The sequence below is a fragment of the Pseudorca crassidens genome, chromosome 15 (genome assembly GCF_039906515.1).
Source record: "Pseudorca crassidens isolate mPseCra1 chromosome 15, mPseCra1.hap1, whole genome shotgun sequence".
In the NCBI taxonomy this organism is placed as follows: domain Eukaryota; kingdom Metazoa; phylum Chordata; class Mammalia; order Artiodactyla; family Delphinidae; genus Pseudorca; species Pseudorca crassidens.
Window position 1 is genome coordinate 76,303,348 of NC_090310.1, and position 26,987 is coordinate 76,330,334.

Here is a 26,987-nt window from a genome sequence, read left to right on the forward strand (position 1 = left end):
CATCGGGCACTGGACGCAGCTGTCCTGTGCCATCCTGGATAGATTTTACCTTATTTCATTCCTTGCTTTCCCAGCATTCGGTGGGCCAACGAGACCCCTCGAAATATCTGAGCCCTGCTTGATTCTGCAGACTTATCTTGTAGCATCTCCTCCAACTTTGAAAATCACATCCATATGCTCACATTTTACCTTTAGTTATTGCATTTTTTTAAATGGATGTGTAATAATCATTCTTCTATTGCTGGACATTCACTTCCCCCCTAGTTTTTCACTGTTAATATCTTTGAAACTATATTTTTAAAATATTCATAATTATTAATATGTGATAATCAGAGAAAAGGTGTGAACAATTCCATGCTTCTGATAATACTTCCCACATACTCTCACATTTTTAAGTTATCATCTAAATTTTGTCTAATAGGCTTAAATATATATTTGGATATAATTAAATTATATAGAATGTTAATATACGTAAATATTATCAAAATAGAATACATATTTATTTTATATATAAATATAGTAAATAAAATTTGTATAAATGGATATAATTTTTGACATGTAAATATTGGTGTTTTAAAAGAGGACTGTAATGTAATTTTCAAAGTATGTCCATTGAAGCTCATTTGCGGTTTGATACCCACCATCATGGATAAAATTAATACATATACAAGCTTTGTTTTAATTGTTAGGAATTCTGCATCGTTCTTTTTTTATCAACTTGTACTACCCTGGCAGAAATTTGGTCTTAATATAGATTTTTATTCTTGGAAGTCTTTTATTAATCACTTTATCATCCATCACTGACTGCACAAAAAAATGTGCCTAAAATTGAAATTAAAAATTTTTCATTGACTACAAGTCTTTAAATTTTAAAATGTTATTTTAAATTCAATGATCGTTATGGTGGTTAGTAGAATACACTTGATCAAAACAGCTTAAGCATGTCACAGCCGGTGATAAAGAATGATCAATCCATAAAGTACAATACTTTGGGATATATTTCTCTTAATATGAGAGGTGGGACTGTTTTTTCAAAGAATGTATTCATGAATGAATATTGTTAATTTAGAAAGATAGGCGTCAGTGTCAACTCTATTCATACCATTTGTTTCTCTTGGTGTCAGCACGGAAATCCTGTTCATGAGAACAAACAGATGGGCTCGGAAGGGCTTCTGTTGTCTGCTGTGCAATTGTTTGGGCTCCTTTCAAGTTATATGCCAAAAATTACTTAGTGCTTTTTGATAATCTATGAGCTGACATAGGTACTAGTTTCTCCAATTTCAGTGACAGTGAAGAATTGAAAACAGTCTAACTCCTAAAAGGAGGTGGTTCCCAGTTAGACACCAAACGTGGTACCCAGTTATCAGACATTTGTGTTCTCCACGCAAGGTGACTATTTCAAAATGTGCCTTTGTTTGGTGCCCTGAAGGACTTTTTTTTTTTTTTTTTTCGCAGCAGGGGACGGCACCTTTGTTAGATTCAGGATGGGTGATGCCTTTTCAGGGGGGAGTCTCCCATCCCCCACTCCTCTCCACCTTCCTTACTCCCCAGGAGGCTGACTGCACAGACCAATGGGCTCTGTTCTCCTAAGGCCAATGAGGGATGCAGCGTTGGTGGAAGCCAGGAGAGAGTAAAGTCGACTGGGCATTTATTCCCTGGCCTTATCTGCGAGGTGACCCAGGGTGGCTGCCTCTTCTCCAGAAGGCCACACCTCCTTCGCAATTTAGGCAGCCTCCCCGTCTCCAGGTTCTAGAAACTTCTCTCTCCCCTCGCCCTACTCAGGGCCACACCAGCCCAAAGGCGGCACTATCCTTTGTAGTTTTCTTTACCCCACCTACCCCTTTGTAAATTATTTCCTCTGTTAAATTCTCCTCGAATTACCCAATTTGAGTGCACTTTCTGTTTCGTGTTGGCACCCTGACTGATAAACCTACTTTTTATATAGTGGAAGAAAGACATGTGTGAAAGATGAAGTGGCAGATAGAACACATGTCAGTGGAAGGTCTCTTGGAAATTGTCGTGGAAATTGACTCTCTTAGAACCCTCTGTGCCTATAAACCCTTGGAAAATCTTCATGCCCCGGCCCCACCGGGGCTCTGGGTGCTCCAATTTGATGATGGGCCATCTGGTACCCGACCATCCATCTCTGTCCCCTCCACTGTATAACGGTAAGGACACAGTTGGGAACCAAAGAGGCACTAGACAAAGCTGGCAAGTGCTTTTTCACGAACGCCAGTGGATACAGGTGAATCCCATCCAGCTGTGATGTGTGTCCAGCATCTTCCAAACACTCCTGCTGCCCAGCCACGGCCACCACTGGCCTCACCTGCAAGGGCAGCCGAAGTCCTCCTTTGAGCTCTGGTATGTGGCCGGGGCTGGTTTCGCAAAAGCCAGGACCCCATGACTGCCTTCTGGAGTCTGGCGTCAGTCACCCGTGACGGGAGCCTGCCTGGTTTCTCTGCTGGCCTCTCTGCAGCGCTGATTTAGGAGTTCCAGACAACCCAGCGAGAGTTCTTTATTGCAGCGGCGGGCAACTGATCTACAATAACATGCAAAAAGATAGGGGTCCCCAGGCAACGACAGCAGCTGCCGTTTGAGTTAAATTGGAGTTAAAATGTGAGCTGGGTCCACCTGCTGAGGTTGGAGCGATGATCTTGCACCTCCCATCCTGGAATGGTCTAGAAGCCCCTGGGGGCTATTGCCTGGTGCCACTGAGACTTGAGGCTGCTGGTAGATGGCTGTAGGTGTGGCATTAACTGCCACTGTGATTATTTTCCTTTATGAAGGTGTTTCAGGTTCTACCATCTACCTGTCTACCTATCTATCTACCTGTCTACCTACCTGTCTACCTATCTATCTATCATCTATCATCTATCTATCTACCTACCTATCTACCTATCTATCTATCTACCTGTCTACCTATCTATCTACCTGTCTACCTATCTATCTATCATCTATCATCTATCTATCTATCATCTATCTATCTATCATCTATCTATCTATCTACCTACCTATCTATCATCTATCTATCATCTATCTATCTAGGGTTATGGTTCACATGATAGTTTGAATTATTGTTCAGCAACTATTCACACTCTTCTCTTCATCCTGTGAGTGAGTAGTGCTTCACACCCCCTTCCATGTGGGTTTGGCCCTGTGACTTGCTTTGACCAGTTGAATATCGGTGAAAGTGACACAGAGCAAAGGCATTCAATGTGCTCCTGCAGTTTGTTTTGCTCTTGCTTTTGGGGATCTGCCACGAGAAGAGCGTGCCCCGGTAGATGTTCCCCCTGAGCTTGTGGAGCAAGCCCCGCAGAGGCCCGCCAAGATCATCTGAGCTGTGGTGACCCCATGGACCTGTGAGTGTGGGGATAGGTGCTCCTTGTCAACCACTGAGCTGGGCTGGCAACGCCCGAGAAAAGACTGCGTTTGCAAATTCTGCTCTGCTGAACCCAAGGGAAGCAGTGTTCATGACTCCACTCAAAACCAGGTTTCATTCATCCTGGCATTTATTTGTGAATGTGCTTGTTTATTCTGCAAATGCTTTTTGATCACCCTAGGTATCAAGCACTGCTCTAGAGAGACTCATATATCTCTGTGTGTCTGTGTTGTCCCTTGATCTTGAGGAGAGAAATGAGGTTATGCAGGTGCACATCCTTAAAGTGCTTTGAAAGGCAGGGTATAAATCCAGCCTGTTTCCCAGCCCGTTTTTCCTGCTCTGCTCGGCTGCGTGACCCTCTGAGGCCAGGCTGGGGTGGGGTGAGTGGAAAGGAATCCTGCTCCTGCTTGGATAGGCTCAGATGATCCCCCTGCATTAAATCAGGGGCTGTGGGGGAGGGAGAGGGAAGGGAGGTGATGCTCACCGTCTCCCCTGTGGGGAACAGGTGTTCGCACCTCTTGCCTGGGTTGACTCAGCCACTTTGTGGTTAACCTCGTTTCTGTTTTCAGATGAAGAAACTGAGGCTCAGAGAGAGAATAACTCACCCAATTATTGGCACAGGGCAGGAGCAGTAACTGTTAATTATTATTATGCCAGGTCCCCGTGATTAGGGAAGTGAAAAGATTGAACTCTTGAACATCTGTGCAGAAGAGAGCTGCTCTAGCAGGTCTGACTGCTGTCCTTTGAAGGGCCTGCTTGCAGGGTTGGCCCTTGGCTGGTATATGGGAACTTGGATTTCGGGAGGGTTCTCAACACCCTGACTGATAAGAGTGGCTCCCTCTGCCTAAACTGTTTATACAAAACAATGTGTTTTATGTTGAGCACCTGTTCTCCTTCCGGGAGTCTGGGGTTTTGGTACGAACGAGGCAGAGGCTGCCACGTGCCCAGCCTCCGGGCAGAGTCTCTAATGAGCTTGCCTGGTGGGCAACATTGCACGCATGTTGTCACATCTTGTTGCTGGAGGAATAAAGGCAGGCTTGTGTGACTCTACTGGGAGAGACCCTTGGAAGCTGGCTCCTGACTTCCTCTGGACTTCACTCCATATGCCTTTTCCCTTTGCTGATTTACTTTGTACCGATTCCCTGTAATAACTCACAGCCCCGAGTATGGTTGTAAGCTGAGTCCTACTGAGTCCTCCCAGTGAGTCAGCACGCCTGACAGTGGTCTTGGGGACCCTCAACACAGCATCCCTTTCCTTTTCTTGACTCTAAGGCTTGGCTTTGGACCCTTCCCCCCACCTCTAACACCATCCTTGACTTTTAGGATCATCTTACTCACCCATAGGGCTCTGTTGAAATCGTACCTTGATCAAGAGTTGTGAAGGGTTTTCACCCTTCTTGAGATTCTGCAGCATTAACTTCCACAACCATCCATCAGGTGCTGCGTCTTAAATGATCATCTGTTTTCTTCCTAAGAACTGTGTGAGTTTTGTGACATGTGTCAGTTTATCACAGCCCTTAGCCTAGAAGCTGAGATAAAATGATATAAAGTGAATGTTTTGACATTGGTTTGCCTTGTCCTCCATGCTGTGTGCACTGAAAAATGACTTTTGAAGATAGAATCTTAATAGATACCAAATTATTACCTAACTTCAAGATATTTTGACAGTTCTTCATAGACACAGCTATAGCAACTATGTCTCTCAGTTATAGTGTCACAACTGGAATTAGCCCTAGGACTGTGAATCTTATTTTTAAATGTGATTAGAATTTTATTCCCTATAGCCTGATTGTTTTAACTTGTTAATCCGGTCATCAAAAATTGATTGAGTGCCAAGTGCCATTAACTGCGAATATTGTGGAAATTTGAAATGAAGAAGACCCATTCTCTGCTTTGGAAAGACCTGGGTTCTATGTTTGGTGGTTTTTGTAGATAGTTTTCATGCCCACCCAGTATCTGGCCACCCATACCCCTGCCATGCAATAACCTCAGTGTTGGTCATGCTCACCCTTCTCCCAAGTCACCCATGTCTCTCAGGGAAACTGACCCCATGCCCAACTACAGTGGGACCTGAACGTTCCAAGCTAACTAGCATAATGCCACCCTCTTTGCCACATGATTGGTTCAGCAAAGCTAGGCGTGAGCCAATCAGCATGTAATATTTTCCTAGGTTCAGGGTGGTCCAATCAGGGCAGAGTTAATATCTTCCTTGGAACCCACCCTCTGGATATGGGAGAATTGGTGATTTGAGTCCAGGCACTGCTAGGCCATTTTGAGAAGCCAGGCTGAGGAGGAGAAGGGTACAACATGGAAAATGAAAGATAAAATGGAGAGAGATCTTATTCAAGTCACTCCTGATGTCTGAACCTCTGAATATATTGCTTACATGAACAACAAATCTTTTTTTTTTTTTTTTTTTTGCGGTACGCGGGCCTCTCACTACTGTGGCCTCTCCCGTTGCGGAGCACAGGCTCCGGACGCGCAGGCTCAGCGGCCATGGGTCACGGGTCCAGCCGCTCCGCGGCATGTGGGATCCTCCCGGACCGGGGCACGAACCCACGTACCCTGCATCGGCAGGCGGACTCTCAACCACTGCGCCACCAGCGAAGCCCAACAAATCATTCTGAATAATTAAGTTAGGATAAGTTAGTACTTTTGATGTTGCATTCATAATCAATCTAAATGATTTGGCCCCAGAGCATCTGTCTGTCTATCCTTTCTCCCATTGTTTATACTCTGATTTTCCTTTGGGAAAATTATCCCTCCTATATTCCCAGACACATGTTTTGGGTGGAACTGATACCAGGCTCAGATACACAGGGGAGCTCATGTGAGCTTATGCCAAACGGCACACTCTGGCATTTTGGTTTGGATGATTGGTTTAGGAATAGACACATAACCCAATTTGGGCTAGCAAAAGGATACAAACTTTATGACTTACACACTAGATACTATGAGACCTCCTTTCTTCCTCTTGTTTGTGTGGTGTAAAGATCTGTGTTCTAGACACCCAGGAGCGATTCTGCTGCCACCCGTTGAGAACCCAGAACCACCAGAAGATAGAGTCCAAAGATGAAGCCAACATTCCAGAAAGCAGAGGTGAACAAGAGAAGTCAAATCACTTAAGATCCTGGATTCTACCTGCCACGAGGCATGCTGCCTCTGGACTTGTTATGGGCGCCAAACCCAACCCAGCCAACAACACCAAAACCGTTTATTAAGGAAAATGGTTTGAGCTGGATTTTCTGACATTTGCTACGCATGATAAACGTTTCTGTATCATCAGCTATTAGGGAAATGCAAATTAAAGCCACAATGAAATACCACTACACATCTGTTAGAATGGCTATTATAAAAACCTGACAATACAAGCACAAGCGCCATATATCAATATATGTAAAAGCTTGTGGAGCAACTGGAATTCATGGATTGCATTTAGGCATACAAAATGGTACAGTCACTCTAGAAAGCAGTTTTCCAGTTTCTTATCAAATTAAACATACACTTACCAGATGACCCAGCAATGCCATTCCTGGCTATTTACCCAAGGGGAAAGGAGACTTATGTTCACACAAAAACCTGTGCCCAAAAGTTTACAGCGGCTCTCTTCATAATTGCAAAAACATGGAAACCACCCAAATGCCCGTCAGCAGGTGAATGGTTAAACAGTCTTTTCATCCACATGATGGAATACTACTCAGGAATGAAAGGAACGAACTATGGATATACACGGCAACTTCTTTGAATCTGGAAGGCACTGAGAGAGAGAAAACAGTCTCAAAGATTACTGTACATTTCCATTTATATGACTTCTTGAAAAGGGAAAAAAACAGTGTTAGAGAACAGCACAGGGGCTGCCAGGGGTTATATGTGGGGAAGAAGTTGTGACTATAAGGAAATAGCAGGAGGTTGGATTTTTTGGGGGGGAGTGATAGCACTCTTCTGTATCCTGATTATGATGGGGATTACACAACACATACATACATTAAAATTCATAGACTGTACACTACAAAAGGTCAATTACACTATATAATATTTTTAAATGACATTTTAAGTCACACAGGCAAAACTGATGTCTCTGAAGGCATTAATTGGATTTAAAAAAAAAAAAAAGATTCTCCCACAGGCCCCGCCCTCACCTAGGTATGGCCTGACTTTTCAAAATGAAATCCCAAATCCCTGCAGGAGGACAGTGCTGGAATCCCTTCCCTCAAAGGTGGCATCAAACACTGCCTGCCCATAAAAATACAGGACGGGCAAAGTCTTGGTCTGAAGGCTCAGTTTTTTTCTCTTCCTTCTCCCAGCTCTGACGGGCACATGGAAATAATGTTAGAAATGTAAACTCTGAGTGTGATTGGAAATTTTATTTCCAGAGATGTTTAACATTTTTTCCTCTTGGGCTGAAACCCTCATTCATAACCAGATAAATTATCTGGGGGTGTTGATAAGAGGATACGTCTTAGAGGGTTTTCACAAAGGTCTATATTCAGAAAACCAGCCAGTCTCAGGGCTGAACTTTTTATAGGGAGTCTGGGGGGCTGCTGATGGGTGGGAGGGCATATGGCAATTAGTGTGTTTTCTTTGCCGTTTTATTTGTTCACAAAGCACTCTGGATATCACGCAACCACAAGTTCAAGGTGGGAAGGAAGGTAGGCTTCTCCAGAGACAATCGCCTTTCAAATCACCCACACGGATTCACCTCATTCCTGGAGCTCTGCCAGAGATGACAGCAGCAATCCAGAGCCTTAGTTTGCATTTCCTAAGCCAGCATTTGGGAAATATCAGTACAAAAATAGGCGACACCTGTTGTCTATCTTTGGCTTCGGATTTAGGTATCCAGGAACTCTGTTTAAATGGCTGATGAGTGAAAATGGACATATTACATGGTGGGGAGGGGAGTGTTTTAAGACTTTGTACAAAAACTATGGTTTTAAATTTTCTACATTTCCCTCCAAATTTTGATAGCAGGAATGTGTATTAGTGATAGTCATTGGCTATAAATGGTAGGGATCCAAATTAAACTGAATTAGAAGACAAGGGGAGATGGGTCAGGATGACTGGCTTGTTTAACTGAAAAAGTCTGGGGGAGGATTGCAGGCATGGTTGGATCTAGGGGGTTTTATCAGTTACATATTAGCTACAAACAGGAGACCTCAATCTAGTTTGTTTAAGTGTAAAAAGGCTTATTGAAGGCTATCACGTGGCTTACAGGATCTCTGGGAAGAGCAAAGAAACAGGTCTGGTGGCTCTGAAACCAGGAGCGACATCCAGATTGTAGTGCACAGCTGCCCCAGAGCAAACATCACTGTCCCCTCTCCTGAGGACACTGCAGCTGAGCCCAGGAACCAGCACTGGAGCCCCCACATTGATGCCACAGGGGTGTGTGTCCCAGGGGCCCCTTACCAACAAGAATCTGCGTGGTGCCTTCTCCAGGTGACCGGCTTCTGGATTGCAAGGTGCGTCTAACTCACGGAACTGGGTCACCTTCCTGCACCCTAGGGGGTGCAGGAAAATATGTTTCTGACTTCTCATTTGGGGAAACATGAACCCATAAGATGGGAACTTCTCTAAATATGGGAGGAAACTTAAGGATGCTCCAGGACAAACAATGATGAAAACAACAATGCCATCAACAACAACAGTAGCTAACACACGTCAGTAGTTTATGATGTGCCTGGCAGTCTTTGAAGTACTTTACATCAATTAATTTACTCATTGTAATATCCCTTTGGAGATAGGTATTCCTCAGATGAAGAATCTGAGATAAGGAGACCTAAATAACTTGCCCAGGTCCATCTAGGTGACCATCCATCCTGGCTTGCCTGGGACAGGCCCCATATAATGCTATGAGCACCCCGTTTTTGCTCAGAAGTGGTCTGATTTGGCCAATGAATTCCATGGTTAGTCTACCCACTCACACAGCTGGGCAGAGAAGCTTGGATGACAAATGGCCACTAAAAGGGGCAGCTGCCACTACCAGACTCAGGTTTCCTCCTTCTCCATCTCTCAGCTCTGCCCTCCTCTGTTGGGGCTCCCTACTGCCAGGGGTCCAGGCTGAGATCCTCCCATTTCCCGGGCCAATGGAAAGAGACCCCTACTCCAGCCCCTACCAAGTTTTTTTTTTTTTTTGCCAGAAATCACAGAATTTCAATTCATTGTCTCAGTAGGGGTTTAGAACTCCTTTCTGGAACCTGGGGTGATGCCCTAGGAAACTCAAGTGCTAAGAATGGAGACAAGACTGCTGTGATAAAGAAAAGCAGAGTGGGTGCTATGCAGGGACAAACAGCTGACGTCCCGTTCACCCGTCAGAATCCACCGTTTACTATGACTATTGTAGGAAAACCTGGCTCACAAAACTGGACCCTCCACGTGCTCCGTGCATTCAGTGATCAAAGAGGACTGATTCTAGCCTGATGCAATCAGATGTTGCCATTGGAACACATCCCATTAGAGATGCAGAGATGGAACAAAAAACCTCCCTAAATGGCTTAAGTTCAGCAAACTTATTCTGTAAAAGGGCCAGATCGTGAATATTTTAGGCTTTGCGGGCCAAGTGTGGTCTTTGTCACATATTTGTGTGTGTGTGTGTGTGTGTAGTGTAAAAACCGTTTTAGTTCAGGGGCTGGACAAAAACAGCCTGTGTGGGCTGGATTTGGCCCAGGGCACTTGTTTGCAAACCCCAGATCCATCAGAGAAGGCAAGACACAGATGGGTGAGCAGAGGGCAGGGACAGCTTCCTGTTGCCTGCGCTGGCCACACGTGTGTGTCTGCAGAGACCACGTGGAGGGAGGGGTGGGCATGGGGCGGGTTCCTGGAGGTGACACTTGAGAGCAGCCTCAGGAGCTGCCAGAGCGGACCCCGTTATTTCAGCCGCCTGGAATCTGTTCATCTTCCTGCTGGCAGTACCGCGTGTTTCTCTGGAGAACCACTGCTGCCCCCGCCTCAGCTCAGACCTCAGCCCACCAGGGTAGCACATCCCCGGTCTCAGTAAAGATCTAGGAATGAGCATGTGGCCCCAAAGTCCCCGTGAGACTTGCTGCTGACAGGGGGTCCTTTGTGTGCTGATCAGAGCTCCTCACGCCTGCCCTCCACCCTCCACTGTCTGCTCTTTCACGTGTAGAATAAAACTCAGGCCCCTCCCACGACCTGATGGGGCTCCCGCTCACCTCTCCAGCCTCTCTCCCCCTTCACCCTTTATCCCCAGCCACTCTCATCTCCTGTTCTTGCACTGACATACCCCACTTGGTCCCTCTGCTGTGCCTTGGCCCTTGCTGGTCCCTCTGCCTGAAACATTCCTCTCTCCAGTATTCACAGAGCTCGCCTCATGTAGATTTTTTTCTAAAAATTGACCTCCTTTCCCAACTGCTCTAAAATAGTCCCTTTTTATTATTTCCTTGCCTTGTACTGTTTTTCTTCATCATGTTTGTCACAGCTGACATCTTTCATGTTTATTTGTTAATGCCTGTGTTGTCAGTTACCCACCTGGACTGGAAGCTCCAGGAAGGCAGGAGCCTGTTTTGTCTCAGGAATCCTCAGCACCTAGAAAAAATTCTGGAACAAAGTGATACTCCCTGAATATTGGCTGAATGCATAAGTTAATGTTGGCACAAAGATGTTCCCTCTTTCCCAGAAGCCTTGAGTCTGAGAAGAAGTGAAATATATTGCAGCCACAAAGGGAAAATTTATGTGAGAACAGAGCCAAGAGATACAGAAACCAGATCCTGATGGTATCCTTTGGACAACTTGATCAACCCGTACCTGAAACTTGATCAACTGTACCTGAAGCTAGCACACTCCTGCTGTTTTCAGTTACAAAAGTCAATGCATTCTCTTAGTGCATAAGCCATTTTTTTTCTTTCTAAAAAATTTTTATATGCATAAACCATTTTGAATTGGAGGTTTTGTTGCTTGTAATAAAGGAGTCTTCTGAGTATGATTTGGCTAGTCAGAGAGGAGGGAATAGGGAGAAAAGGAGAGGAGAGACGAGAGCACATGCTGTGTGGTTAAATGATACATCAGGAGATGGAGCAATTCCAGCCTCTAATCCAGTGACGTTCTCTGTGAGCCTTAGAGAAGTCCAGCAAAGTAGGAATATAGAAATGTGGTGAAATTTAGGATAATTGAGTTGGGCCTGTTTGGAACACATTCTCACTACAAAGCAGGGAGAGCGTGGGTCCTACAGAGAACATGGATGCTGGGGTCAAGTGAGCTGTGAGGCGCACCCACCTGCTCAAGCCTCTTTCCCACAGTGAGGCCTCGGGCAAGCACTTGGACTTCAGCTTTCTTGTCTGAGAAAATGGGATGACAAGACCCAATCTCAACAGAGCTGTAAGGAGGATTAAATAAGGACATACACGTTAAAATGCCCAGAAGAGGTGACCCATGGCAGGCATTCAATAAATAGCAGCTGTGATTATCATGATGGGGTCTGGATTAGTCGACTTCAAATTGGCACTTGAATTTGGAGAGCGGCTAAAGCTCTGCTGCCCCCAGAGCGGAGGGTCAGACACAGGACTGCTCCACAGAGAAAGCAAAGCTTGTGGCTTCCCCGAAGTTTGTGCCCCGGTCAGATCTAACAGGCAACAAGCATCATGAAAAACACTCCGTTTTTTTTTTTTTTTTTTTTAAGCCAAAAGACCAGCTGAATTTATTCATCAGGCATAGCAACTTTCCACTTCCTAAAGGACAGCGAGCTAATGTACAGGCATGAAAATAAAAACTACCATGGTGCCCAGAGATTAACAGTAGCCTTGACAGCAGTTTAAAAAGTAGAATACTTCTTCTCACTTGTCAGTGGCCTTTCACTCATTTCCTGAAACTTTACCCTGAGGAGAATCCTGTTCCCTCAACTCAAAAAGATCAGTTCGGGTAATGACAAGGGGTGGAAGGTCAGTGAACGCTCAGAGTTTTACATGACGTCATCTTGTGCGACTTGTTGCAAAAGCCTGATGATGCTCACACCACCGTCCTCCCCGCCCCCTGCAGGTGATGTAATGCTTTCCCGTCTGTGTCCACTCTGTCACAGAGCATCCGAGGAAGGAACTTAAATGCCGGTGGGTGGATTACACAGTGACAGAGCTACTGTCTTCCCTCTTTCTCTTCCACCCTTCTGGTTAAGCCCAGGAGCGCGTCTCAGCTGGGTACTCAGAACGCCTTATAATCTCTCCAGGGCTTTCTAATCCCCCAAGCTCATTAGGGGTGACTCTGGGACAGGAAACCAAATCACTGCCTACGTGGCCAAAGAGTCTTTGAACCCCTTTGTGCACATTCATTCATCAGATTAGTTAAGCTCTAAGAACAGTGTCTTCATTGATAAAATAAAATGCAGAAGTTTTGATGGGGAGGAGTGCAGGAAACTTCCATACCTGGGACGGGAAGCCCAGATGAAAAGCCAAAGGCTGGGCCCCCAGGAACTTGGGGGACAGGGAAGGCACAGCTGTTAGGTCAAAGGAATCCTGGGAAGTCGCCATCGTAGAAGAGTGATGGGGACATACTGAACCCAGAGTCACTGCCACCCCCCATTTTTGCAGAGGGAATTGCAGAGGGATGTCTAGGCTCTTCTAGATGCTCTGTTCCAATAGAAAGGTACACTACGGGCCCTCATGCCTGCCCCATCTGCCATCTGAACACCTCCAAGTCTTCTGCGGCTGGCGAAGTCTTTGCTCTGATTACCATTCATCACGAGTTGATGATGGATCCAATACCTGGGGCCTGTGTGCCCGGAGCTAACAGAGCCCATCTGTACGGACTGCTTGGCGCCAGGACACAGGCCTGAGCAGCGGGGCGATGGGGCTGGCAGCCTCGTATGTTTTCCCTCCTGTCTCACATTTCTCCATCCAGGAGCAGCAGACAGAGCGGTATGCGCACCTCCAGAGAACTCGGAAGTCTGGCAGCCTCTGAGGCCTGACCCCTCACTGGGCACATGGAAACGAGCCCTGAGAAGAAGCCTGGAGAAGAAGGTGGGCATTTATCAGGGTCCCATTCACCTCTTCCTAAGGACATGAGATGACTTGTTTAGCCACTGCTGAGAGACCTGCTCATTCCACTGGGAGAAGCTTCCAGGGGCTTTGCCTTAGCCAGCTGTCCACGACTCCGGATCAATGCCCAGTTGGTTGCTCACATTCCCTCCTCCTGCCACCTTCCAAGGCATCAGCAAAGCCATGGCTCTATCTCTCCATCATAGACCCTGCATTGTCCACTTCTCTCCACCTCCATCAAGTCCACTCTGATCCAAACCACCACCATCTTTAACCTGGACCACCTCAAACTTGTCTCTTCCATCTTGCACTCTGCAATCCATCCTCCACAGAATGGTCAGAAGGATCATTTGAAACGATATATCAGACCAAGTCACTTGCCTGTTAATATTTTCCAGGGGCGGGTAGTTGCATCCAGAATAAAATCCCACCTCCTTCCCTGGCTTCAACTCTCTGTGTTCCTGGCCCCTCTGTAACACGCTTGCAACACTCCAGCTGGACTGGGGTGCTTTCTGTTCCTTGAACACCAAGCTCACTCCTACCTCAGGACCTTTGCATATGCACCCCTCATTGCCCAGATAGATCCTTTCCTAGATCGTTAAAGGAACCACCTCATTGTCATTTTCCTTTGTAAGCACCCTCTCTACGTTAATTTCTTCCCTGGACGCTAGAATTTCATAAACATCTGTTCCAACATCAAAGCTCCTCTCCGGCTGCCACCTTATCATGTTCTTGCCCCAGGGCCCTTCCTGCTCTGGGCTTGATGGTTCCTAATGGTCTGGCCTGGTGGAGACGACACAGGAGCAGAGGTCAGAGAATACTGGCTTGAGCCCCGACTCTACTACTTGGTTGCTTTGTGCTCATGCCTCATTTTCCTAATCTATAGAATATTGATTTTCCTTCTCAGGGTTCCGGGGAGGACACGGGAGCTAAGAGAGGTGAAGTGTTTTATAAACTGGGATGTTCTTCTCAGATATTCATTAACACTCAACACATACTTATTGAACACCTACTGCAAGTCAGACAGGCCTAGACTTAGATTCCAAGGAACAGTTTCTGCCCTTGAGCACAGGGGGAAGGGGACAGTGGTCCGGCCCACAGAGGCAGCCAGAGACAGCCTGCGTTCCAATCCTGTATCTGTCACTCAACAGTATTATGACTTTGGAAAAATGCCTTCCTTTCTCCCATGTCGGTTTCATACTCTAGAAATCGGTTTAATTGCACTTTCCAGAGTGGTTGTGAGGATTATGCAAGTTAATCTAAATAAAGCTCTTTAAAAATGCCTGACATAGTAGGGATTAAATAGTCATTAGTTATCAGAAGGGGAGGCCAGTTGGTAAGCCCAATTCTCCACTTTATTTCCTGTCTACTCACTGCAGTTCAACCATTGCTCTAGGCTCTGATCAACCCCCCAACTCATTAGTCAGACACCTCCTGCCTACAAGCCACCTCTTCCCGGCTCTACAGGCCGGCTCTTCGTAAATATTTGAGTTGTCTCTCCCAGCTTCACCATGTCTTCCGAGTCATAGAAGATTCTCAAGAAATGTTATCAGAAAAAAGGACTTTATAGTGAAACGGTAGCTTTCTTCACGGAGGTTCCATGTAGCCTGAGTACAACTGCTCCGTGGCAGAGTTAAAAAGTAAGGTTGGGTGAGTGTTCTCAAAATGTTTTCTCATGTTTTGGAACAAAGCTGAAGGAAGGATGGAAATCTCCCAGCCGCAGCCCTGGTGGCTCCAGCTCTGGGAAAATGCACACAAAGCTCCTGAAATCTACCAGCTACTGAAATGCACAGAGATCTTGAAATTCACCAGCTCTTGAAATGCACACAAAGAAGGGAAAAGGCAGGATAATGTGATGAGGAGAAGACGGAAGAGGGGATGGAGGAAGCACAGGAAGGGGAAAGGTGGAAGTACAGGGAGTCGGGGGAGAGGATAAGGGATGGGCTGACTGATGCCTTGCCTCTGCTGGGGTCTTAGATATTACTTTATTTCATTCTCACAACAAGCCCTCGGAAGCAAGAATTATGTTATAAATAAAGATCGGCAACTCCACGGAGAAAAGAGCTTATGTTTTATGTTGTTCAGTTTGTTTGCTTTGTCTTGGTCATTGTTGTACCTATAGTGCATAGAACAATACCTGGCATATAGTACATGCTCAAGAAATATTTACTGAATGGATGACTAAAGAGCGAATGAAATGAACAAAGAAGGCTCTAAAACTTGAATAGACATGTCTCCAAAGGAGATGTACAGATGGCCAACAAGCACATGAAAAGATGCTCTGTATCACTAATCGTTAGGGAAATGCAAATCGAAACCACAGTGAGATACCACTTCACACTCATTAGGATGGTGGCTATAAAAACAAACAAACAAACAGAAAAAAGTGTTGGTAAGGATGTGGAGAAATTTGGCCCCTTGTGCTATTGCTGGTGGGAAAGTAAAATTGTCAAGCTGCTGTGGAAAACAGTATGTCAGGTTCTCCACAAATTACAGATAGAATTACCATAAGATACAACAATTCCGTTTCTGAGTATACATCCCCAAAGATTTGGAAGCAGGAACAAGAACAGACATTCATACGCCCATGCCCATAGCAGCATTATTCACAATTGCCAAAAGGTGGAAGCTACCCAGGTGAGCATCAACAGATGAAAGAATAAACAAAATGTAGTTTATACATGCAGTGGAAAATTATTCAGCCTTAGAAAGGTAGGAAATTCTGACACACGCTACAACACGATGAACCTTGAAGATATTATGCTAAGTGAAATAAGCCAGACACAAAAAGACAAATATGATTCCACTTACATGAGGTACCTAGAGGAGTCAAGCTCATAGAGACAGAAATTAGAAAGGTGGTTGCTAGGGGCTCTGAAGAGGGAGAATGGGGAGTTAGTGTTAATGGGAACAGAGCTTCCATCTTGTAAGACGAAAAAATTTCTGTAGATGGTTGGTGGTGACAGTGGCACAACAATGTGAATGTACTTAATGCCACTGAACTGTACCCTTAATGTTTAAAATAGTAACTGTTGTTATATGTATAATTAAACAATTACAATTTAAAATGTATTAGCTTTAAAAAGAGAGAGAGAAAGAGATAGGGCTTTAAGAAAGGCAACGCCCTACTGCACATCACAATACTAGTCTTTGGCAGCTGTGGAATTGTTTCGGGGGTTGGCTGAAGGGGTCTCAGCCTCAGACTGACAACGGGGAGGAAAGGGAGAGAGAAGCCGGAGAAAGCCAGAAGAAGCCGACGGGGGGCTGAGGCTGGGCCACCGTTGGGGTGATGGACTGTTGAAACGGCAGACCCAGCAAGGCGGAACCCAGGGTCAGTAGGGGACGCCCACAGAGATGGGAACTGTGGCCGCTCCCTATGCCCTAGTCCCCTGTGGGCTTCTCTATGGATCCAGAAGCAGAGCCATAAGCAGAAAGCTTTCAGTTTCAAGTGACAGGAACCTAACTGGTGCAAGTCAAGAGAGAATCCATTGGATCATGGGAGGAGTACACCAAGGGACAACGTGGGCTTCAGGCACGGCTGAAATCAGGAGCCCGCCTTTCACATTCCACCTCTCTGCTTCTCTTCCATCTCTTTGGCTCATTTGTAGGCCGACTTTTCCCTCATGATGGCAGAGGTGACCACCAGAAGCTGCAGGCTACATCTCACAAGTCAGCATCTACAGGCTGATCCCTCTGCAACCTGGCATCGCCCTGAGAAGCTGACCTCGGGCGCCCTGTGGTAAGTCCTCCGAAGAAATTAAACAGGCAGTCGGGACGGAGGGGCTTTCAAGTTGAGTCCTCAGAGGAGGTGACGTTGGAGCTGAAACTACGTGCTGGGAAGGAGCTGCATGGAAAGGTCAGAAGGAAAGTCTTTCCGGGTGACAGGATAGCAGAGGCAAGATCCCAGAGGCAAGGGAGAGCTTGGCTGACTTAATACGGAAAAGCTCACAATCATCAGGGTGAACGTAGTGTGTTTACTGTGTGTGAGGCTCCCTTCTAAGTGCGCATGTGTATCCCTCACCCCGGAGTTAGGTATGGTGACGGCAGAACCTGTTTTAAGGCATCAGACAGAGACATGGGATGCTAAATACACCTGCCCGGGGTCTCTACCGCTGGTAAACAATGGAGTCGGACTTTGAACTCTTTTCTCTTTCCCTCCCCTCCTCCACTCCCAAAGTGGAGGTATAGCACTTCGGCAGGTTTACTGCCAAACCTTAAATCTTGCCCTGGGTTGAGAGTGTGGTCAGAGCTAATGAGGGCAGGACCTTCCTATGGCTCGACCTCACCCCTAATCCCTAGGCTGCCTCCCCGGTGTAATAAAACATCATTCAGTGAAGACTGAATGCTTCTCATCCTATCCAGAACACCCTTGCTTCAACGAGGGCAAGGGACACAGAATGACTTTCCCCTTTTTTCTTATTTCTCTTATGGAAGCAACCTTCTTGAAGATCTAGCCTAGCAGAACTTCAAGAACGGTCATTCCATGATCGGCAGTCACCGTGTGCCCAAGGTGGGTCAGCCTCTATGCCAAGACCCTGGGATCGAACGGTGAGCAAACCACAGGCCTCAGCTCCCTTAGAGATCTCGTTGCCTATCCGTGCCAAGCCTCTGTGGTAACTATTTCCTTGAAAAAACAATATCTGAGCAGAGAATAGAGGAAGGCTGGCTCAGGAGAACATCCCCATTGTAAAGGGTTCAAAGAAAACCAATATACCATGAGTACAGCCCTTAGAGCCCATCCCACGCATCCCCTTCACCCTCGCTTCCCTCCCTGAAATCAGCCACCCGCATCGTTTGCCAACTTCCAACAGTGTCGCTTTTGCCTGGGTGGGATTATGATACTCTCAAACGTTGACCACGTCTTTGGTCCCATGTGTGTGCCCCTGTTGTAAAGCCATTCTCGTTTTCAAGTCCTGCTGATTCTACCTCCTGAATCTTTCCCAGGTCCAGCCCCTTTTCTGCATCTTGGCCACCACTGCCTGCATTCAGGTCCCTATCATTTCTTGCCGTTGTTTCTGTTACCGAAGCAGGTTGAGTTCGCCCGAGGCACAGCAAGCCACAATGCTGAGCTGCTGAGGTCTGCAGCAGGGAGGGTTTCTTTGCAAGGCAGCCCAGCGAATAGATGGGGAAACGCATCCTAAACTCACCTCCCTGAAGGCGAGGGGCTGGGGTATTTACGGGATAACGAATAAAGCAGCAGGGCGGTCCGAGGCGTGGGGAGCGTGGGTTTCTTGGGGAAACGTGATTGGAAAAAAGTGTGGTCATTGTCATTCTGTGCAGGTGTAACCAAGCTACAGGCCTCTGCACATTCAAAAGGTCACCAAGCGGACACTGGCGCATGCCCAGTTGGGGGGTCAGTGGTTCCACCCAGTCTTAACCAGCTCAGCTCAAAAACTAGACACAGCTGACTCCAAGTTCCTAGAAAACAGCTGATTCAGGCCTCTAAGGCCACTTGCTGCTTGAAGGACATACAAGTCTTTTGCAGATGACCTTGATTAGCGAAGGTGGGTAAAGTGGATTTGACTAATTTCCCACGGTTTCACCTCCTGGTCTCCCTATCTTCAGTCTTAACCTCCTAAAATCCCAACTCCAGGCTCCCAGTGGAGAAATCAGACTACAGTGCAAATTGGACTATGGAAGGGGCTTTGGGGAAGGTTTGAGGCTGCCCAGCACCCTCTGAATGCTCACCCTGTGTTGGGGAGTTTCCCATAGTGCAGTTGCCACGTCCCCAGAGGGCAGTCATGGCATTCTCCCAGCCTCCTCTGCTGCGAGGGGCAGCCAGGTGACTCTGGCTTCTCCAATCAGATGCTCTCATTTGAGACTATGCTTTCGAAGGGAATATGCAGGGACAAACAGAATTGAGTTTTGTTAAGCAAAGCCGTGGAGGCATCTGGTCCTTCTGGAGGGAGTGGGGTACGCCTGCTGGTGCCCAGTGCCCTGTGGTCGGGTGCTGCTTCTGGCTGTGTCTCCTGATTTCAGCTTTCTGGACCTTCGGAGGATTCTCCATGTTGCCTGCCCTCCTTTAACGAATTTGAGTTTTGCTTAAACCAGTCAGAGTGGTGTTTGCTGTTTGCAGTTAAGAAGCCTGATGGATACAAACCACATCACTTTCCTACCTAAATAGTTTTCACTGGTTTCCCTGCCCACCAGGCCCTGCTCGCTCCTCCAGCCTCATGCTTGGTGACCCCATCTCACACTTTGTACTCTAACTACCAAGTATGGACCCCTTGCTTCCCTCTCCTTACACTACTCTGTTCAGGGAATTTTTATCTTCCTATAGGCTGGGATGTGCCCACTTTACAGAAGAGAAAGCTGAGTCTCAGCAACGTGGTCACATATTGACCCCAGAGTCAGAACCAGAACTCGGATCTCCATGTTCCGCCTGAGATCCCGTCTCCTTTTAGCTGGAGTTCAAGGCCTTCCTAAAGCCCCTTTCCCCCGTGTGCCCCTACACCCGCAGCCCAACCCCTTACCACCCCACGTACTCTGGCTTATTCTCTACCCAGGCCCAGGCAGCTTCCTCACCCGGGACCATCTCCCCGTCCCGTTGGCCTGGTGGTGAGGGCACAGGCTCTGAAGCCACACTTCTGGACTCAAGTCTTGGCTCTGCCTCTTCCCAGCCTCGTGAGATTAGGCAGGTCACCAAACCTCTCTGTGCCCCCGTTGTCTCATCTGTAAAATCGGGTCATGATGGTAAGCCTCTTAAGCGTGTTGGGTGGAAACTCAGATGAGTCGCTCAGTGAGCGCACAGCAACTGTTAGCTGCTATCATTCTTATCATCATTGTCATTGTCATCTGGCAATGTCCGTGTCTGCCCACCTCTCTTTTTTTTTTTTTTTTTTTTTTTTGCGGTACGCGGGCCTCTCACTGCCGTGGCCTCCCCCGTTGCGGAGCACAGGCTCCGGACCCACAGGCTTAGCGGCCATGGCTCACGGGCCCAGCCACTCCGCGGCATGTGGGATCTTCCCGGACCGGGGCAGGAACCCGCGTCCCCTGCATCGGCAGGTGGACTCTCAACCACTGCACCACCAGGGAAGCCCCGAGCACCTCTCTTGACTTCTCTTCCCTTTGGGTGGCCCCTCCCCAGTGAGGAGGATTCATTGCTTCCTGCTCAGGGCATAGGCAGCAGCGGGGGTGGTGAAGAGGCTGCAGCATGGAACCAGAAGCCTTGGGTTCATACCTTGGCTCTAGCCACCTATTATTTGCTGTGTGATCTTGGGCAAGTGACTTAACCTCTCTATGTGTGCCTCAGTTTCCTGGGAGAAATGGTGATGATAACGGGAGCCAATTCATGGAGTAGTGGTGGAGACCAAATGTGTCAATACTTAAGGCGGCGTCTGGCACACGGGGAGCAACTCCATAATGTTGGCGCTTATTCGTTGTTTATGTCTGTCTTGCTCTCTAAACCTGAAGGGCACGAACAGGCTTTATTTATCTCTGTGTTCTTGGCACCTCGTACAGTGCCTGGACCTGGTCGTTGCCACATGAGTGCCCCGTGCTTGCAGTCTGATCTCATATCAGCTAGTTTTTTCATTCTCCCTGCCCGGAGGACACTGTTCCAGCCTGAAAAGATAAAGGAGTACCTCCATCCAAGCTTGGTGCCTTTGGGAGCTGCTGGCCCCGGAAGCCCAAGAAGACCCGGGGCCTGGGGAGCCCGTCAGCTGTGGGGACTGGCGCTCCTCGGCAGGGGACTTGCGGACCAGCCGCCCTCAGCAGGGGAGCATTTAGGGTCTCATTTGGAGGCATCTCGGGGAAGGCATCACGCAGGGGGCCACAACATATGCTGTCTCTCGGGCGATGCCAGATGGTGGGGATTTGGCCGGGCTCCCTCTAGATCTGTGAGCCCGCTGACCCATTCAGAGGCTCCAAGATGCAAAGGAGAAATGATAACGTGCTTTGAAATGACTGGAGCTGGAAGCCGCGTGGAGCCTGGCAACGAGGGGGCACACCCTTGCTGCTGGTACTTGACGCACTCACGCACCAGCGAAGCAGGATGGATTCCAGCCGGCTAATGACCACCCTGGTTAGCTGTCTGGTTCATTCCATCTGACCACTGTGTAGAGGATATGGGATAGAGTGGTGATTAAGAGATCACTGCCTGAGCTCAAACCTCAGCTCCTCCACTTACCAGTTGTATGGACCTTGGGCAAAGAACTTAATTCTCTGTGCCTCAGTATCCCTGTCTGCAAAATGGGAATACTAGTGCTGTAACAGCAGTAAAACATTCTGTTCACCTGTGTTGTCACTATGACAACGGCTAACTCACACAGCGCTCTCCACATGCCGGGAGCTGTTCTTTACGTGGATTCTCTTGTTTAATCCTACAACCACCCCAAGAGGGAGGTGCTATTATTATCTCTATTTTTTAAATCAGCAAAGTAAGGAGAGTTCAAACAACTCACTCAAAGTCATAAAGCTAGAAGTTGGCAGAATCAGGATTCAAACTTAGCCAATCTGGTCCACAGTCCGTGTTCTTACCATGGAGCCGTGCTGCCTGACAATAAGACAGAGACCTCATCAATGACAGTCTTGCCCTGCAGCAAGCACTTATGATCCACTCTGGAAGGTTAAAGAAAGCCATGTATGCAACGACTCAAAGCAACCGCACACCCTCAGCTTAGCTGACTGATGATGACCCATCTTTTTTCCCCTCAGATACAAGGCATTAGTTTGGATGATTTGGGCTGCAAGTAACAGTTAACCCTACTCCCAAGTATTTTCAACATTGGTGACGTCAGTGGTTATTATTATTCACATAGGAGTTTAGGTTGCTGCAGCTTGGTTAATCCAGTGACTCAGGGATGTCATTAAGCAACCTGGGTCTTTCCCGTTTTGTGTTCTGTGATCTTTGGGACGCCAGCTTTGTCCATAGACCAGCTCCCCTCTTGACAACCAGGTGGCTGCCAACACTTCCAGGTAGTTCTGCATGTGAAAAATGTCTGAAAGAGAGGGGAGTGATTGTCCGTTCTTGGGTATTTTCTTAGGAGTCTGAAAACACTCTGTAGAGTCTTCCAGAAGACTTCCCATCACGTCTGATTGGCCAGTAGTGGGTCACGTGCTCCTTCCTAGACCAGTCCCTGCAGGGGGCTGTGACCTCCCTGACTGGTCATCTGGAGTTGACTGGCTGGGGGTGAAGCAGCAGCCCTGGTCCCTGCACAGACCTGGTGCTTCTCTACTTCCCTTGACTCACTTCTGCCATTTGCCCTGCAGGAATGCCTGTCCTGTTCCTTGGTGTCATCATGACATTGTATTATTTAGGAACCATTTCAGTTGCAAGTAACAGGCAACCCAACTAAGAGTGACTTAAATGAAGATGGGTTTGTTTTTCTTACATCACAGGAAGAAGCCCAGAGGCAGGCAGTACAGAGCCAGAGCTGTATCTCTCACTCATGTTCCAAGGACCAGACTCTTTCTGTCTCCCCACTTTGCATCCTCCGCATAGTGGTTTTTATCCACAGGCTCGTCAAACACCTTCTGGTTCTAAAGTGGCAGCTCCACTTCCAGGCGGGAATGAGAGAGAAGGAAGGAGGGGAGGTTGCTGTGTCGCAGAAGCAGCAGTGCATTCTCAGGAACACCATGTGGATATCCATGTATGTTCCATTCGCTGGAATGGGGTCATGTGGCTACCATTAGCTGCAAGGGAGTCTGGGAAAGTGAGCATCTTAGCTGGGCACAATGACATCTTGATCAAAGCTGGGGTCCTGATGGTGAGGAGGGAGAAGCGGATGCTTAGGGGGCAACTAGCTGTGTCCGCCACACCCTTCTTTACAGCTCGGATCACACTACACTCCCATGTAAATCCTTCCACACTCACCCCAAGGGAATGGGCTCCCCTTCCCTTCTAAGAAACTAACATGAAAAAGGAAGCAGGAAGAAGAATCTGATGAAATACCCACCCGAGTCATCCCTCCAAACCCTTTCAGGTGGTGGTGATGGTACATCCTTGCTGGGTAGGGAAACTGAGGCTCAGAGGGTAGTAATGATTTGCCCAAGGTCACAGCTAGGTACAGGGCTTAGCAGGAATATGGACCTGGGCCTTTCTCAATGGCAAGTGCACGCTCTCTGCCATCCACCAGTTCCCATGGAACTCCAGTTAGCCTGGGTAAATGGTCACTGTCGGCTCACAGCCAGTTCTCCTGTCTGTTGCTTCATCTCTCCCAACGATACTGCACATTCCTTAAGGTCTGTGGGGTTCCTGTGTTCCCATACAAGGGGGAGAGTACCCCCCTCAACCCTGGCCTCCTGGCTGAGGACGGAGGGACTGCTGCGGGCTGGAGGTGGCGTGTGAGCACGACTGTGAGCCTCTGACTCTAGAAACCCCAGCACGTCGCTTCTAACTGTGGGGAGAACGTTAAGTTTTCAAGTGGGCGCCTCGCTTGGACAGATGCGAACACAAACACGGAACATTTTTCTCCCTCCTCTCCCTCCCCTGAGTTCTGCTGGGGGCCGGTTCATGGGAAGTTGGTTAATTGGAACTGTCCCTGCTGCCCCAGTGAGAAATGGGACGTTGTACACCACGTCTCCTGGAGAAAGACTCCCATCTGTTCACTCCAGGAGGATAATTATGTGTATAAATTACCCGCCTTCTCATCCCTCCCCCGCCCAGCTGCACGAGGGGGCTGTGCTCTTGAAGATTCCTGAGTGACCTTTGAGATGCAGGAATATGACTGAATCAGCTCTTGGATCAGTCACGTGCCCTGAGCACGACTGCCGTATCCATTTTCTATTCTAGGTGTGGGAAATGGACATTTATTTTGAAACATTTTTTTGTAATGAATCTGTGACTGGGGAAGGGTGCTTCCACAATGATTATCGTTGAACTTGGTGTGACTTCCAGCAACAGAGAAAGTCCCCAACTGTCACTTACCTCTTACTAGAGGAAAGACCCCAGGCTGAGCAGCTTAGGAAAATGAGCAAGTGCTTCCCACGGCCGTAATGCAGTAAATCTCTCTCTGAATACCCCAGCTGTGAAATCGATTGCGTGGAACTTTCTCTACCTGGGAGAGCCCTGGTCTGGGAGCGAGGGTTTGTGGGTGGAGTCTGGTCACTGCACTGACCATTGATGGTACCTTGGGCAGCTCACTTCCTTTTCAGGGGCCTCAGTGCTCCCACCTGGGGAATGGGAGGAGGTTAGGTTTCAATTACCCCTGTGGTGAGCAGAATAATGGTCCCCTAAGATGTCCATGTCCTAGTTCTTGGAAACTAAACATGCTCGTTAAATGGCAAAGGGGAATTAGGTTGCAGATGGAATTAAGTTGCTTAGTCAGCTGACCTTAAAATAGGGAATGATCCTGGGTTACCTGGGTGGGACCAGTGTTAGCAGCAGCGTCCCTGCAAGTGGACAAGGGAGGCAGAAGAGAGAGAGAAGCAGCGTGAGAAGGACTTAGCCTTACATCGCCGACTTCGAAGATGGCGGGATGAGGCCATGAGCTAAGGAATGTGGGTGGCACAGGAGGTGGAAAAGGCCAGAAAACAGATTCTCCCTTAGAGCAGCCCTGCTGATACTTTCATTTCAGACCTTTGAGACCCATGTCAGACCCGTGACAATGAAAGTCAGTCCTTGTAGAGCGCACACCACGAGCCGGGCATGGTTTGACGAGCTTCACACGTGTCACCTCATTGCATCTTTAGAGAAACCATGAAAGGTGGGGGTTATTATTGCCTCAGCCATTTGACAATTGAGGAAACTGAGGCCTAGGGAAAGCACAGAGCTTGCCCAGGGTCACAGAGCTGGGAAGGGTGGAGCCTGGGTTTCCACCCTTTTGGACCATCAGCCTGTCCCCATTCTCTGTGCAGACAATGGGCATTTCCTCAATTTTATGGAAAGTGCTGTGCAAACATGGTGCCGGTGAGGTGACCACAAGTCATGCTCAGTTTGCCTGGGACAGGCGCCATGTCCTGGAATAATTGCTAATGGTGCCTCCAGCGTGCTCAACAAGGATCCAGTTTGGGGGATGAATCACATAGTCAGCCCATGGACCCTCCCTCCCAGTGGGGGCCGAAGCCTCAAGGAGGTGGATGAGCAGAGTGGGACCAGCCGGGCTCAAGGAACACGTAAGAAAGGCCTGGAATTGGGTAACTTCCATCTGAGTCTTGGTTCTAAGACCATTTTATTCTGTGACCCTGGGAAATAAGAGCCCATGTGGTCAGCCCTCAGCCCAGGGCTGACTTTTCCTGTCTTCATCTTTGCTACTCTTTTCCCTCACGTACCATCTTCCCTGGGGATCCCCACACACGGTCAGGCACACGTCTGGCCCAGGGCCTTTGCTCTTATTTACAGAAATTACCCCCTTTCCTCCTCTGATTTTTTGCTCAAATGTCAGCTTCTCCGAGATGCCTTCCTGACCACTGTTTAAAATTGCAAACGACTCCCTCCCTGCCAGAAACGTATCTCCTTCCCTTCCTGTATCGTTCTTCAAAAATCCAAACACAGTCTGACTTATTATATATGTTACTTATTTATCCTGTTTATACTCTGTCTGCTCCAACAGTATTAGAGCTCCAGAGGGTCAGGATTTTTGCCCCTTTGTTTTTAAACTACGCTATCCCTGGTACCACCAACAGCATCTGTCATAGAGTGGGCACTCAATGAGTGAATGAATGAATGAATGAATTCAGGGAAGAAATGATATCTTGGCATAAGTTTGTGGAATTGAGAAATGAATGAATTTGAGAGATATGTAAGAAAATTTCTCATCTGCTTTTCACATGCAGCCAACTTTTCCTTTGTGCTGTCCGCATTTACTGTCATATTCACACATTCCCTCATGTTATATAAACATTCATTTATTTTCTACCAGGACTGCATTGTTTTCTATTTACATTAACAGTGCGTCTAGAATTTATTTCAACGGACGTAATGACGTATGGATCGAATTTAATATTTTGTCTAGATCACTAGGTCCTTTCCAAATTGTCTGAATGTCATTTACTGAATAATCTACTTTCCGCCAAATAATGGAAATGCAAGCTTATCACATTGTGAAATCTTATATCTTTTCCTGAACTTTCTATTGAGTTCTGTTCTCAATCAGCCCCACACTTCAGTTATTATGATTCTATGTGTGAGAATATCTGATAGAACTAACTCCATAATTTCTTTTTTATTCAAAAAATTTTTTTTATGACTTTCTTTTCCAAATTCACTTTAGACCATTTTCTCATGATAACTGCATGGAACTTCACATTCTATAGCTTGAAAGGAAGGAAATAGCTATCTAGTCAATATTAACTTTTATCCAGTAATAGGCTATGAAACTTAGCATTTGATTCTTCCCTTGCATAGCTCTATTCACATGGCTCCCACGGACTTGTTATAACAATAATACCTAAGTCCTGTATATCATTGCTGTTGAAAATTGGATTTGTTTCTGTTTGGGATTTAACTTGCTTATTCTTCATACATAGGATACATTAATTAGCACCTGGATTCTGTTCCATCGATCTTTTCCTTTATTCCTGTATCAACACCAAATTTGGTAAAGCAAGTTCCTCTTAAATTTCCTTCCTTTTCAACAAACTTTTAGGTTCTCCTTACTTGTTTCTCTCTTTATGGAAATGTCATAATTGACTTGCTTGGCTCCCTAACTATAGGCTGACTTTGTAGCTCATGGCATTTCTGGCACAATTAT

At 47.1% G+C, this 26,987-nt stretch overlaps 1 long non-coding RNA gene across 4 annotated transcripts in view; it reads left to right on the forward strand.

Annotated features, from left to right (window-relative positions):
- Positions 1–26,987, forward strand: part of LOC137206470 (uncharacterized) — a 42,520-nt gene that overhangs the window by 13,340 nt on the left and 2,193 nt on the right. For 2 of the 4 annotated variants that reach the window (XR_010934663.1, XR_010934662.1), the window contains exons 2-4: positions 13,220–13,338; positions 16,965–17,095; positions 17,791–17,904. This is a non-coding gene — a long non-coding RNA (uncharacterized lncRNA). The remainder of the gene's footprint in view (positions 1–13,219; positions 13,339–16,964; positions 17,096–17,790; positions 17,905–26,987) is intronic. The other 2 variants (XR_010934660.1, XR_010934661.1) reach the window with 2 other exon arrangements.